General features: G+C 41.0%; 1 long non-coding RNA gene across 1 annotated transcript; it reads right to left on the reverse strand.

Annotated features, from left to right (window-relative positions):
• Positions 1–305: 305 nt before the first annotated feature.
• On the reverse strand, positions 306–5,811 carry LOC139156122 (uncharacterized). Its single transcript, XR_011557242.1, has 8 exons — positions 5,642–5,811; positions 5,022–5,191; positions 4,402–4,571; positions 3,780–3,951; positions 3,160–3,329; positions 2,538–2,709; positions 1,918–2,087; positions 306–463 (listed from the first exon to the last, which is right to left on the reverse strand). It is a non-coding gene; the product is annotated as an uncharacterized lncRNA (long non-coding RNA).
• Between the last annotated feature and the right edge of the window lie 10,451 nt (positions 5,812–16,262).

A 16,262-nucleotide genomic window follows, 5' to 3' on the forward strand; every position in this document is an offset into this window, starting at 1 on the left:
GGCAACAGGCTGTGTGTCTCGATGCCGCAGATGACAGGCGGCTCAGCCACATCACAATGCCGCAGTCGCCATTTTCGGAGCCCAGCTGATCAAACTGCCGGGCCTGGGGTAAAAGAGGAGCGGAAAACAGCGCGGGGGGAGCAGGGGGCGAGCGTCCTCCTCGGCAGCAAATGCTCACCTCTCCAAAACTGCAAGTCCTGTATAGCATTAACCAGGGGTTCCTATATTATTTGATGTTATCTACCGTAGCCAGCGGAGCAGCAGTCCCACCCCTCCTCTCTGCTCCCCAACCGGAACCGGAAATTCTTTGCTTATATATCCTTCTAGTATTTGACCAACTATGTTGTAGGCAATATTATCCATAGTCAGTTTTGTCTCTTGAAGTTCTATTTGCAGCTTTTACTTCTGCTCCTTCAGAAGTTGGATTTGAAGTGCCTTTGATTTTAAAATGTAATTAGCTTTCCTAGGAAAAGTAATACAGTGGAACCCCGACATAAGAGCTGCTCTACTTAAGAGCAACTCGAGATAAGAGCTGGGAGGGGAGAGATATTTTTGTTCTACTTACAAGCCCAAATTCGAGATACAAGCGCCAAGGAGCTGTCTCCTGAAGCCAAACGCTAACTTCCGCGTTTGGCTTCAGGAGACAGCTGCGAAGCGGCGCGCGTTTTAAAAGGTTGCAGCCGGCCTGGGGGGCTCGGGGGGGGGGGTGCTTGCAGCTTTCTTTCTTGCTCTTTTTCTTTCTCTCTTTTACCTTCCCTTCCTCTATTTCTTCTTTTCTTTCTCCTTCCCACCTTCTTCCCTCCCTCCCTCCCTTCACTCATTCCTCTCTTACTCTCCCCTTTCATAAGTTTCCTTGCTTCCTTCCTCTGTTCCTGTCCCTTCCCCCTTTCTTTCTTTCTTTCTTTCTTTCTTTCTTTCTTTCTTTCTTGCTCTTTTTCTTTCTCTCTTTTACCTTCCCTTCCTCTATTTCTTCTTTTCTTTCTCCTTCCCACCTTCTTCCCTCCCTCCCTCCCTTCACTCATTCCTCTCTTACTCTCCCCTTTCATAAGTTTCCTTGCTTCCTTCCTCTGTTCCTGTCCCTTCCCTCTTTCCTTCCTTCCTTCCCACCCTCCGTCCATTCATTCACCCATTCCTCTCTTGATCGCTTAAAGCCGGTCCCTGGTGCAAAAAGGGTTGGGGACCTCTGTCCTACAGGATTGGGTGGCAGAGAAGTTGAACATATGTAAATTTAAAAGTTTAAGAAAGTTTACAAGTTAAGTGAAAGAAACTTCATTATTCATTTATATGTACATGTACATTTCTTCATTAAAAACATGTCTTTCTGCATAATTTAGACTAACTTTGTGAGTTTTTTGAGGGCTGGAACCAATTAAAATTATTTACATTAATTCCTATGGGGAAAAGTCGTTCGAGATAAGAGCTGCTCGACTTAAGAGCCCAGGTCCGGAACGAATTAAACTCGTATCTCGAGGTACCACTGTAAAGGGAAATGATGCATAGGACTGTTCTTCATATCCTTCACTGAGTTTATAATTTCATTTCCAAAACTATGAAATATAGTCATAACAATTCTGAAAATTTGAAAATACATTTTATCTATATATTACATTGATATGATTGCATCATGAAAAGAATGGCTAATCTTGGTCCTTACCTTAACATAATATTAATTTAACACTGTTCATTAAATAACTTTTACAGAGGAACAAACATATTGTACTTTATTTCCTGCTTTTTAAAATTTAACTATAGTTCATGAAAAACCCAGCTGTTATAGTTTTTTCTTTCATTATTTTGCTTTTCTTTCTCTTTTTTCCATTTCTTTTTTCTTTCCCTTCCTTTTCTGATTGGTAAATTTGATTTTATTAGTTTGGCACAATATGATTTCTATCAATAAAATCTTATAAGATGTCTTACCCATCTTGTAATGCCTTTGCTTATATATCCTTCTAGTATTTGACCAACTATGTTGTAGGCAATATTATCCAGTCAGTTTTGTCTCTTGAAGTTCTATTTGCAGCTTTTACTTCTGCTCCTTCAGAAGTTGGATTTGAAGTGCCTTTGATTTTAAAATGTAATTAGCTTTCCTAGGAAAAATAATAAAGGGAAATGATGCATAGGACTGTTCTTCATATCCTTCACTGAGTTTATAATTTCATTTCCAAAACTATGAAATATAGTCATAACAATTCTGAAAATTTGAAAATACATTTTATCTATATATTACATTGATATGATTGCATCATGAAAAGAATGGCTAATCTTGGTCCTTACCTTAACATAATATTAATTTAACACTGTTCATTAAATAACTTTTACAGAGGAACAAACATGTTGTACTTTATTTCCTGCTTTTTAAAATTTAACTATAGTTCATGAAAAACCCAGCTGTTATAGTTTTTTCTTTCATTATTTTGCTTTTCTTTCTCTTTTTTCCATTTCTTTTTTCTTTCCCTTCCTTTTCTGATTGGTAAATTTGATTTTATTAGTTTGGCACAATATGATTTCTATCAATAAAATCTTATGAGATGTCTTACCCATCTTGTAATGCCTTTGCTTATATATCCTTCTAGTATTTGACCAACTATGTTGTAGGCAATATTATCCATAGTCAGTTTTGTCTCTTGAAGTTCTATTTGCAGCTTTTACTTCTGCTCCTTCAGAAGTTGGATTTGAAGTGCCTTTGATTTTAAAATGTAATTAGCTTTCCTAGGAAAAATAATAAAGGGAAATGATGCATAGGACTGTTCTTCATATCCTTCACTGAGTTTATAATTTCATTTCCAAAACTATGAAATATAGTCATAACAATTCTGAAAATTTGAAAATACATTTTATCTATATATTACATTGATATGATTGCATCATGAAAAGAATGGCTAATCTTGGTCCTTACCTTAACATAATATTAATTTAACACTGTTCATTAAATAACTTTTACAGAGGAACAAACATGTTGTACTTTATTTCCTGCTTTTTAAAATTTAACTATAGTTCATGAAAAACCCAGCTGTTATAGTTTTTTCTTTCATTATTTTGCTTTTCTTTCTCTTTTTTCCATTTCTTTTTTCTTTCCCTTCCTTTTCTGATTGGTAAATTTGATTTTATTAGTTTGGCACAATATGATTTCTATCAATAAAATCTTATAAGATGTCTTACCCATCTTGTAATGCCTTTGCTTATATATCCTTCTAGTATTTGACCAACTATGTTGTAGGCAATATTATCCAGTCAGTTTTGTCTCTTGAAGTTCTATTTGCAGCTTTTACTTCTGCTCCTTCAGAAGTTGGATTTGAAGTGCCTTTGATTTTAAAATGTAATTAGCTTTCCTAGGAAAAGTAATAAAGGGAAATGATGCATAGGACTGTTCTTCATATCCTTCACTGAGTTTATAATTTCATTTCCAAAACTATGAAATATAGTCATAACAATTCTGAAAATTTGAAAATACATTTTATCTATATATTACATTGATATGATTGCATCATGAAAAGAATGGCTAATCTTGGTCCTTACCTTAACATAATATTAATTTAACACTGTTCATTAAATAACTTTTACAGAGGAACAAACATATTGTACTTTATTTCCTGCTTTTTAAAATTTAACTATAGTTCATGAAAAACCCAGCTGTTATAGTTTTTTCCTTCATTATTTTGCTTTTCTTTCTCTTTTTTCCATTTCTTTTTTCTTTCCCTTCCTTTTCTGATTGGTAAATTTGATTTTATTAGTTTGGCACAATATGATTTCTATCAATAAAATCTTATGAGATGTCTTACCCATCTTGTAATGCCTTTGCTTATATATCCTTCTAGTATTTGACCAACTATGTTGTAGGCAATATTATCCATAGTCAGTTTTGTCTCTTGAAGTTCTATTTGCAGCTTTTACTTCTGCTCCTTCAGAAGTTGGATTTGAAGTGCCTTTGATTTTAAAATGTAATTAGCTTTCCTAGGAAAAATAATAAAGGGAAATGATGCATAGGACTGTTCTTCATATCCTTCACTGAGTTTATAATTTCATTTCCAAAACTATGAAATATAGTCATAACAATTCTGAAAATTTGAAAATACATTTTATCTATATATTACATTGATATGATTGCATCATGAAAAGAATGGCTAATCTTGGTCCTTACCTTAACATAATATTAATTTAACACTGTTCATTAAATAACTTTTACAGAGGAACAAACATGTTGTACTTTATTTCCTGCTTTTTAAAATTTAACTATAGTTCATGAAAAACCCAGCTGTTATAGTTTTTTCTTTCATTATTTTGCTTTTCTTTCTCTTTTTTCCATTTCTTTTTTCTTTCCCTTCCTTTTCTGATTGGTAAATTTGATTTTATTAGTTTGGCACAATATGATTTCTATCAATAAAATCTTATAAGATGTCTTACCCATCTTGTAATGCCTTTGCTTATATATCCTTCTAGTATTTGACCAACTATGTTGTAGGCAATATTATCCAGTCAGTTTTGTCTCTTGAAGTTCTATTTGCAGCTTTTACTTCTGCTCCTTCAGAAGTTGGATTTGAAGTGCCTTTGATTTTAAAATGTAATTAGCTTTCCTAGGAAAAGTAATAAAGGGAAATGATGCATAGGACTGTTCTTCATATCCTTCACTGAGTTTATAATTTCATTTCCAAAACTATGAAATATAGTCATAACAATTCTGAAAATTTGAAAATACATTTTATCTATATATTACATTGATATGATTGCATCATGAAAAGAATGGCTAATCTTGGTCCTTACCTTAACATAATATTAATTTAACACTGTTCATTAAATAACTTTTACAGAGGAACAAACATATTGTACTTTATTTCCTGCTTTTTAAAATTTAACTATAGTTCATGAAAAACAAAGCTGTTATAGTTTTTTCTTTCATTATTTTGCTTTTCTTTCTCTTTTTTCCATTTCTTTTTTCTTTCCCTTCCTTTTCTGATTGGTAAATTTGATTTTATTAGTTTGGCACAATATGATTTCTATCAATAAAATCTTATAAGATGTTTTACCCATCTTGTAATGCCTTTGCTTATATATCCTTCTAGTATTTGACCAACTATGTTGTAGGCAATATTATCCAGTCAGTTTTGTCTCTTGAAGTTCTATTTGCAGCTTTTACTTCTGCTCCTTCAGAAGTTGGATTTGAAGTGCCTTTGATTTTAAAATGTAATTAGCTTTCCTAGGAAAAGTAATAAAGGGAAATGATGCATAGGACTGTTCTTCATATCCTTCACTGAGTTTATAATTTCATTTCCAAAACTATGAAATATAGTCATAACAATTCTGAAAATTTGAAAATACATTTTATCTATATATTACATTGATATGATTGCATCATGAAAAGAATGGCTAATCTTGGTCCTTACCTTAACATAATATTAATTTAACACTGTTCATTAAATAACTTTTACAGAGGAACAAACATGTTGTACTTTATTTCCTGCTTTTTAAAATTTAACTATAGTTCATGAAAAACCCAGCTGTTATAGTTTTTTCTTTCATTATTTTGCTTTTCTTTCTCTTTTTTCCATTTCTTTTTTCTTTCCCTTCCTTTTCTGATTGGTAAATTTGATTTTATTAGTTTGGCACAATATGATTTCTATCAATAAAATCTTATGAGATGTCTTACCCATCTTGTAATGCCTTTGCTTATATATCCTTCTAGTATTTGACCAACTATGTTGTAGGCAATATTATCCAGTCAGTTTTGTCTCTTGAAGTTCTATTTGCAGCTTTTACTTCTGCTCCTTCAGAAGTTGGATTTGAAGTGCCTTTGATTTTAAAATGTAATTAGCTTTCCTAGGAAAAATAATAAAGGGAAATGATGCATAGGACTGTTCTTCATATCCTTCACTGAGTTTATAATTTCATTTCCAAAACTATGAAATATAGTCATAACAATTCTGAAAATTTGAAAATACATTTTATCTATATATTACATTGATATGATTGCATCATGAAAAGAATGGCTAATCTTGGTCCTTACCTTAACATAATATTAATTTAACACTGTTCATTAAATAACTTTTACAGAGGAACAAACATGTTGTACTTTATTTCCTGCTTTTTAAAATTTAACTATAGTTCATGAAAAACCCAGCTGTTATAGTTTTTTCTTTCATTATTTTGCTTTTCTTTCTCTTTTTTCCATTTCTTTTTTCTTTCCCTTCCTTTTCTGATTGGTAAATTTGATTTTATTAGTTTGGCACAATATGATTTCTATCAATAAAATCTTATAAGACGTCTTACCCATCTTGTAATGCCTTTGCTTATATATCCTTCTAGTATTTGACCAACTATCTTGTAGGCAATATTATCCATAGTCAGTTTTGTCTCTTGAAGTTCTATTTGCAGCTTTTACTTCTGCTCCTTCAGAAGTTGGATTTGAAGTGCCTTTGATTTTAAAATGTAATTAGCTTTCCTAGGAAAAATAATAAAGGGAAATGATGCATAGGACTGTTCTTCATATCCTTCACTGAGTTTATAATTTCATTTCCAAAACTATGAAATATAGTCATAACAATTCTGAAAATTTGAAAATACATTTTATCTATATATTACATTGATATGATTGCATCATGAAAAGAATGGCTAATCTTGGTCCTTACCTTAACATAATATTAATTTAACACTGTTCATTAAATAACTTTTACAGAGGAACAAACATATTGTACTTTATTTCCTGCTTTTTAAAATTTAACTATAGTTCATGAAAAACCCAGCTGTTATAGTTTTTTCTTTCATTATTTTGCTTTTCTTTCTCTTTTTTCCATTTCTTTTTTCTTTCCCTTCCTTTTCTGATTGGTAAAGTTGATTTTATTAGTTTGGCACAATATGATTTCTATCAATAAAATCTTATGAGATGTCTTACCCATCTTGTAATGCCTTTGCTTATATATCCTTCTAGTATTTGACCAACTATGTTGTAGGCAATATTATCCATAGTCAGTTTTGTCTCTTGAAGTTCTATTTGCAGCTTTTACTTCTGCTCCTTCAGAAGTTGGATTTGAAGTGCCTTTGATTTTAAAATGTAATTAGCTTTCCTAGGAAAAATAATAAAGGGAAATGATGCATAGGACTGTTCTTCATATCCTTCACTGAGTTTATAATTTCATTTCCAAAACTATGAAATATAGTCATAACAATTCTGAAAATTTGAAAATACATTGTATCTATATACAGTGATCCCTCGAGTTTCGCGTCCTCGAGCATAGCGAAAGGGCTATATCGCGATTTTAAAGCAATTGTTACCATCTCGATCCTCGCGAACGCTACATCGCGATTTTCCGGGAAATTTTTTTTTTTTTTTTTAAATACGTGCTTGGTTTTTCCCGCCCTATGACGTCACGCGTCATTGCTGGTTGGCCGAAATCTCGGCCAATCAGCTTTGCCATTGCAATCAGTTTTGCAACTTTTGCAAAAGTTTTTGCAGCCGTTCCTTCGAGCCGTTCCTTCGAGCCGTTCCTTCGAGCCGTTTCTTCGAGCCGTTCCTTCGAGCCGTTCTTCGAGCCGTTTCTTCGAGCCGTTTCTTCGAGCTGTGTCTTCCATCTGTGCCTTGGAGTTGTTGTGCCTTGCATCTGTGTCTGGGATCTGTTTCTTGGATCTGTGTCTGGGATCTGTGTCTGGGATCTGTTTCTTGGATCTGTGTCTGGGATCTGTGTCTGGGATCTGTTTCTTGGATCTGTTTGTGAAGACTTCTTTGAAGATGGCACCTAAACGTTCCATGCGGAGTGGAGGCGGCGATGCTAAAAAGACCCGGAAGATGCTGACAATCAAGGAAAAGATTGAACTGTTGGACATGCTGAAAGTGGGACATTCTAATGTAGAGGTTGGTCGCCATTATGGGCTCAACGAATCGACTGTGCGATACATTAAGAAAGATGAGAAGAAGATAAGGCAAACTTCTCTGATATCATTCAACAAGGCTGCCAAAAGAGTAGTGACGCCTAGAAACAAACGCCTTATGAAGATGGAAGCTGGTTTGTCTGTGTGGGTAGAAGACTGCCGAAAAAAGAGCATTGCTTTGGATACGAACACTATCCGAACCAAGGCGCAGCAATTGTACAACCGTCTTGAAGACACAGATGCAGATGGGGTAGACCGAGGTAAGGACTGGTGTTTTTTATAAGTGTATTTAAGTGTTTTTTAAGGAAGGAGGGAGGGAGGGAAGGGGGGAGAGAAAGGAAGGAGGGATGGATGGAAGGAAGGAGGGAGAGAAAGGAAGGAGGGATGGATGGAAGGAAGGACTGTATGCTTTCATTCAAGTCACTTCTCTCTCCCTTTCCTGTCATTCTCTGTAGATGAAGGCGCTGATGACCCTGGAGACCCCCAGCCGTCAACATCTTCTGCTTCTTCAGCCTCAGCCCCAGCCACATTCACAGCAAGCAAAGGGTGGTTTGAGAAATTTCAACGGCGCTATGGCCTGAAGAGTGTGTCATTGCACGGAGAAGCTGCCTCAGCAGATACAGGTGCAGCCGAAAACTTTGTCCAGGGCACGTTTAAAGACCTAATTGCAGAAGGGGGCTACCTTCCAGAACAGGTGTTCAACATGGACGAAACAGGCCTGTTCTGGAAGAGGATGCCTTCAAGGACTTTCTTGATGCAAGATGAAGCCAAAGCCCCTGGCTTTAAGGCCATGAAAGATCGGGTGACTTTGATCATGTGTGGGAATGCAGCAGGATTTTTGCTGAAGCCAGGGCTAATCTATAGGTCACGAAATCCAAGAGCCCTCAAGAACAGAAATAAGAATTCATTGCCAGTGTACTGGATGCATAATCCTAAAGCATGGATTACAAAACCCCTCACGCGGGACTGGTTTCATCAGTGCTTCATCCCACAGGTGCAGGTTTATTTGGCTGGCAAAGGACTCAATTTCAAAGTGCTTCTCCTAATGGACAATGCTGGAGGCCATGATCACCTGGAACATGAACATGATGGGGTGCAAGTCGAATTCTTGCCACCAAACACCACATCGCTTATCCAGCCGATGGATCAAGGTGTTATCCGCGCATTTAAGGTACTGTACATGCGCAATTCTCTTGCAAGCATCGTGGAAGCAATGGATGCTGATGCAAACTTCACATTGAAGGCCTACTGGCGTCAGTACACAATTGCATCTTGTCTGACGAACATTCAGAGTGCCTTAATGGATATGAAGTCATAGACAATGAATGCCTGCTGGAAGAAATTGTGGCCAGAAGTGGTGCATGCTCACAGGGGATTTGCTCCCGAAGAAATTCAAGATGCTGCAGTCCAGAACTCTGTGAAGCTGGCACAGGCACTGGGTGGAGAAGGCTTCGTTGACATGACACCAGAGGAAGTCAATGGTTTGCTTGATGAGCATGGCCTACCGCTGACAGACAGAGATCTGGAGGAGCTGACCAGGTCAGCGAGTGAAGAAGGGGAGGAAGAGGGAGCTGAAGAAGCTGAGGAACAAGAAGATGTTGGCCTAACGCTTGAGCGGCTTGCAGAAATGAACAGAGCTGCTGCAAATCTCCAACGCATGGCGGAACTTTGGGATCCCCACATGACTCGCTATTTTCAATTTAAGGCCTCCCTTGACAACACCATTGCACCATACAGAGCCATGTTAGCCAAGGAAAAGAAAAAGCGCCAACAACTGCCCATAACTATGTTTGTCACGAAAACCAAGAGGTCTGCCACAACATCACATGCAGCGTCCATTGTAGACATGGTGATAGAAGAAGATCCCGATTTATCCTAGTTATGCTAACCCCCCCCCCCAAAATGTAAAACTGTAAATAAATATTTTTGTTATTTCTATCAGGATGACTAAGTGTTATTCAATGTGTACAGTACAGGTACAGGTACAGGTAGAGGTACAGTACAGTACATTAAGGGGATGGGAAATGGTAATTTGTGGGTTGACAGTGTTGGGACTGAGTGGCATAGAGAAGAATGAATGAATGACTGAGTGAATGAAATTCAAACACAGGTGAGGGCTGGGGTTTTTTATTCTGTCATTGTTTAAGTGCTTTTTACGAACCTGGTTAAAAATTAAGTTTGGAATCACAAACTAAAGTTTCCTCACTGAGAGCTAGCAACTTGGTTGGGCAGGGCCAAAAACCTGGTTAAAAATTAAGTTTGGAATCACAAACTAAAGTTTCCACACTGAGAGCTAGCAACTTGGTTGGGCAGGGCAAAAAACCTGGTTAAAAATTAAGTTTGGAATCACAAACTAAAGTTTCCTCACTGAGAGCTAGCAACTTGGTTGGGCAGGGCAAAAAACCTGGTTAAAAATTAAGTTTGGAATCACAAACTAAAGTTTCCTCACTGAGAGCTAGCAACTTGGCTGGGCAGGGCAAAAACCTGGTTAAAAATTAAGTTTGGAATCACAAACTAAAGTTTCCTCACTGAGAGCTAGCAACTTGGTTGGGCAGGGCAAAAAACCTGGTTAAAAATTAAGTTTGGAATCACAAACTAAAGTTTCCTCACTGAGAGCTAGCAACTTGGTTGGGCAGGGCAAAAAACCTGGTTAAAAATTAAGTTTGGAATCACAAACTAAAGTTTCCTCACTGAGAGCTAGCAACTTGGTTGGGCAGGGCAAAAAACCTGGTTAAAAATTAAGTTTGGAATCACAAACTAAAGTTTCCTCACTGAGAGCTAGCAACTTGGTTGGGCAGGGCAAAAAACCTGGTTAAAAATTAAGTTTGGAATCACAAACTAAAGTTTCCTCACTGAGAGCTAGCAACTTGGTTGGGCAGGGCCAAAAACCTGGTTAAAAATTAAGTTTGGAATCACAAACTAAAGTTTCCTCACTGAGAGCTAGCAACTTGGTTGGGCAGGGCAAAAAACCTGGTTAAAAATTAAGTTTGGAATCACAAACTAAAGTTTCCTCACTGAGAGCTAGCAACTTGGGCAGGGCAAAAAAACGGGGCAAATCGGGGAGAGGGGCGAATCGGGGAGAGCTAGCAACTTGGGAGGGCAAAAAACGGGGCGAATCGGGGAGAGGGACGAATCGGGCGGGCGGGGTGTAGCGGCGAGGAGCTCGGAGGCGCTGGGGGGGGTGGCCGGCATGGAAAGTAAACATTGCCAGCCTCCGAACTGCCGTCGCCCCACCATCTGCGCATGCGCGGCCATTTTTTTAAAAAAAAGAGAGATCACGCATGCGCAGATGGTGTTTTTACTTCCGCCCCGCTACTTCGCGAATAATCGATTGTCGCGAGGGGTCCTGGAACGGAACCCTCGCGATAATCGAGGGATCACTGTATTACATTGATATGATTGCATCATGAAAAGAATGGCTAATCTTGGTCCTTACCTTAACATAATATTAATTTAACACTGTTCATTAAATAACTTTTACAGAGGAACAAACATGTTGTACTTTATTTCCTGCTTTTTAAAATTTAACTATAGTTCATGAAAAACCCAGCTGTTATACAGTTAAACAGGCAGGTTACAGCAGACAACTTCAGTCAGTGGAAACAAGCCTGAGCAAACACTGAAGCCATCCATTAAGTAGTACCACAATGGCACTGTTATGAAGAATAAGGCAGAAAGGGGGAAAATTATTTAATCAGAGCATTGATTTAACCATTATTACAATGATTTTCTAATAATCACCGCATTAGTAGAGGCTAATATGAATAATTGTCATTCTTGGTTTGTGTGTTTTTTATTCCACAAGCAAAAGTAGAGATACTTGCAAACTATCAGCAGAAAATAATTTTGATGTTTTCTTACTTTAAGGATCTCAGGTCTTTGGTTCCACTCTATACATCAAGGGGGAAAAAAATCCAAATTAAAATATGCATATTGTTTACTTTAAACTGCAGATAGGAAATTTAATTGAGATAATCTTCTCATTTATTTATTAATTATTTATCTATTAGATTTGTATGCCGCCAGGAGGGACACGGATCCAGTAAACAGGTGGCAGAACTCACAGCTCCAATAGCCTTGTCCACTTCATCAGGTGTCACCAGATCAAACTTTTCCCAGACAGATGGACAAGTACGGGGCCCAGTCACCTTGACTGACTCATTGTCAGTCAACTCTGTTATTCAATTGGAGTCGAGGTCCGCTTGGATCCGAGCGATTTTATCAGCGAAAAATGTGTTAAAGTCCTCGGCACTACTCTGCAAGGGCTCCCCAACTCCCCCCTGGTTAAGAAGGGAGCAGGTCACCCTAAACAGAGCAGCGTGGCGGGATTCAGCAGATGCAATCAAGGTGGCATGATACGCGCATCTTGCCTCCTTGAGCGCCACTTTGTATGTCTTAATATGAGCTCTTACAAGCGTTCGATCGGATTCGGACTTACTGTTCCGCCATCGCTTCTCCAGATGTCTCTTCTGGCATTTCAACTCCCAGAGCTCCTCGCTGAGCCATGGAGCTCTACGGGGTCTAGTGCCATGGAGAGGTCGCAATGGCAAAATCCAGTTGAGAGCCTCCGCTGCAGCCTTGTTGCACTCCTCAGCAAGGGACTCTGCCAAACTGTGGACGAGTGTATCTGGAATAACCCCAAGTGCCTTCTGAAAGCCCTCCGGGTCCATCAGGCGTCTGGGGCGGAACAACCTAGTCGTTTCCGCCTCCCTGCGGGGAAGGATTGGAGTCAGGAAGTCAAGCCACAGTATTGTCCAACCATGACAAAAGCAACGCTTCTAAGTGTCACGCTGAGAATTGCCAGCCAACAGAGACATTCAGTAGTTAAAGAGTTAATGTGTGTTTTCCCTCTGATCACACCCCCTCATACATCACTCCCACAATTCTTATCTTTTTCCTACATGTCACATCCGCCTGCTTACGTAGCAAGCATTCCATTCTGTATTCTTCTGTGTGCAGCCATGTTCCGGCTGTTTGATAAGTGTCGCTCCTGGGACAATTTACTTTCTGTTTACTAAATAAAGTTTGTTTACTTTGATTCCTGCCTGCCGAGTACTAATAAAAATTCCATCCCTCGCAACATGGTAGCAGAGACGATGGTTGTTTATTTTTAAACTAATCAGGCAGATATGCCTGCAAAAAAAAAGACGGCAGCAGGCTTTTTGATATCCCTTCTTCTGAACAACAAAGCATCATGCCGATCCCATCTGAACAACTGCCGGACTTCGCCCAAAGTAATGTTTGTTTATTTAGATTTGTATGCCGCCCCTCTCCGCAGACTCGGGGCGGCTCACAACAAAGTGCAAAAAGACAATTTATAACAAATCTAAATTTCTACTAAAAACATTTAAAAACCCCATTTCTAAACACACATACATACACACATACCATTCATAAATTGTATATGCCCGGGGGAGATGTCTCAGTTCCCCCATGCCTGGCGACACAAGTGGGTCTTAAGGAGCTTGCGAAAGGCAAGGAGAGTAGGGGCAGTTCTAATCTCCGGGGGGAGTTGGTTCCAGAGGGTCGGGGCCGCCACAGAGAAGGCTCTTCCCCTGGGGCCCGCCAACCGACATTGTTTAGTTGACGGGACCCGGAGAAGGCCCACTCTGTGGGACCTAATTGGTCGCTGGGATTCGTGTGGCAGCAGGCTGTCTCGGAGATATTCTGGTCCAGTGCCATGAAGGGCTTTAAAGGTCATAACCAACACTTTGAATTGTGACCGGAAGTTGATCGGCAGCCAATGCAGACTGCAGAGTGTTGGTAAAACATGGGCATACCTAGGTAGGCCCATGACTGCTCTCGCAGCTGCATTCTGCACGATCTGAAGTTTCCGAACACTTTTCAAAGGTAGCCCCATGTAGAGAGCATTACAGTAGTCGAACCTCGAGGTGATGAGGGCATGAGTGACTGTGAGTAGAGAGTCCCGATCGAGATAGGGCCGCAACTGGTGCACCAGGCGAACCTGGGCAAACGCCCCCCTCGCCACAGCTGAAAGATGGTTCTCTAATGTGAGCTGTGGATCGAGGAGGATGCCCAAGTTGCGGACCCTCTCTGAGGGGGTCAATAATCCCCCCCCCCAGGGTAATGGAAGGACAGATGGAATTGTCCTTGGGAGGCAAAACCCACAGCCACTCCGTCTTATCCGGGTTGAGTTTGAGTCTGTTGACACCCATCCAGGCCCCAACAGCCTCCAGGCACTGGCACATCACTTCCACTGCTTCATTGACTGGACATGGGGTGGAGATGTAAAGCTGGGTATCATCAGTGTACTGATGATACCTCACCCCATGCCCTTGGATGATCTCACCCAGCGGTTTCATGTAGATATTAAATAGCAGGGGGGAGAGGACCGACCCCTGAGACACCCCACAAGGGAGAGACCTCGGAGTCGACCTCTGACCCCCCACTAACACCGACTGCGACCGACCGGAGAGGTAGGAGGAGAACCACTGAAGAACAGTGCCCCCCACCCCCAACCCCTCCAGCCGGTGCAGAAGGATACCATGGTCGATGATATCGAAAGCCGCTGAGAGGTCAAGAAGCACCAGGACAGAGGATAAACCCCTGTCCCGGGCCCGCCAGAGATCATCCATCAACGCGACCAAAGCAGTTTCCGTGCTGTAACCGGGCCTGAAACCCGACTGCTGGGGACCTAGATAATCGGCTTCTTCCAAGGATCGCTGGAGCTGGAGTGCCACCACTTTCTCGACAACCTTCCCCATAAAGGGAAGGTTGGAGACTGGCCGGTAGTTGTTAAGTACGGCTGGGTCCAGGGAAGGCTTCTTGAGGAGGGGGCGCACGAGCACCTCTTTATAGGATGATGGAAAGGATCCCCTCCCCAAGGAAGCATTGATAATCTCCTGGACCCATCTCCGTGTCACCTCTATGCTGGCCGAAACCACGGATCCAGTAAACAGGTGGCGGAACTCACAGCTCCAATGGCCTTGTCCACTTCATCAGGTGTCACCAGATCAAACTCTTCCCAGACAGATGGACAAGTACGGGCCCCAGTCACCTCAACTGACTCGTTGTCAGCCGACTCTGTTTTCCAATTGGAGTCGAGGTCCGCCCGGATCTGAGCGATTTTATCAGTGAAAAACGTGTTAAAATCCTCGGCACTACTCTGTAAGGGCTCCCCAACTCCCCTCTGATTAAGAAGGGAGCGGGTCACCCTAAACAGAGCGGCCGGGCGGGATTCCGCTGATGCAATCAAGGCGGCATGATACGCGCATCTTGCCGCCTTGAGCGCCACTTTGTAAGTCTTAATAAAAGCTCTTACAAGTGTTCGATCAGATTCAGACTTACTCTTCCTCCATCGCTTCTCTAGACGTCTCTTCTGGCGTTTCAACTCCCGGAGCTCCTCGTTGAACCATGGAGCTCTACGGGGTCTAGCGCCGCGGAGAGGTCGCAAAGGCGCAATCCGATCAAGACCCTCCGCTGCAGCCTTGTTCCAGGCTTCTGCAAGAGACACCGCCGAACTGTGGACGAGTGCATCTGGAATAACCCCAAGCGCCGTCTGAAAGCCCTCTGGGTCCATCAGGCGTCTGGGGCGGAACATCTTAATAGGTTCTGCCTCCCTGCGGGGAAGGATTGGAGCCAGGAAGTCAAGCCGTAGTAGGAAATGGTCTGACCATGACAAAGGCAATACTTCTAAGCCCCTTAGTCTCAGACCATTGCTCAATTGCTCAGAGAGGAATACCTGTATTACTTGAGTCAGGTCCATGGCTGTCATGGTGGCCATGAACTCCTGTGCCAGTCCAGAGGCTTCGCCGAGTGACGGCAGGTTGAAGTCCCCCAAGACAATATGTCTGGGGAACTCCACCGCCAACCCGGCTACCTCCTCGAGCAGCACAGGCAGGGCTTTAGACACGCAGCTGGGAGGCAGGTACGTGAGAAACAAGCCCACCTGAACCCCAACTTCATCAAGAGAGACTCGCAACCCGCAATCTCTGGAGCAATGAGTCCACGTAGGCAAAGGCTCTCCCTGGCTATAATAGCCACTCCTCCCCCCCCTTCCCTGGGGTCGAGGTTGATGCCATGTCTGAAACCCAACTGGGCAAATTTCTGAGAGAGGAACTCCTCCCTCTGGACCCAGCCAGGTTTCAGTAATACATGCCAGGTCGGCCTCCTCATCCAGGATTAAGTCCTGGATGAGGAGAGCTTTATTTACCACCGACCTGGCGTTAAGCAGCAGCAACCTGAGCCCAGGGCCAGAATTACACTCACCACCAGTACCCAAGGTTTAGCTCACAGAGCCAGAACAAGGGATCGTTATTACGCAACGATCCCTGGTTCCCCTGGAACGGCTAACATGGCTGATGCACGCCCATGTCGGTCTCCAATGCAGACAGACTTTTACAAGTTGACATACCAAAACAGTCCTTTGTTTAAGGACCAAACAC

Source organism: Erythrolamprus reginae, unplaced genomic scaffold (assembly GCF_031021105.1).
Source record: "Erythrolamprus reginae isolate rEryReg1 unplaced genomic scaffold, rEryReg1.hap1 scaffold_315, whole genome shotgun sequence".
NCBI lineage: Eukaryota > Metazoa > Chordata > Lepidosauria > Squamata > Dipsadidae > Erythrolamprus > Erythrolamprus reginae.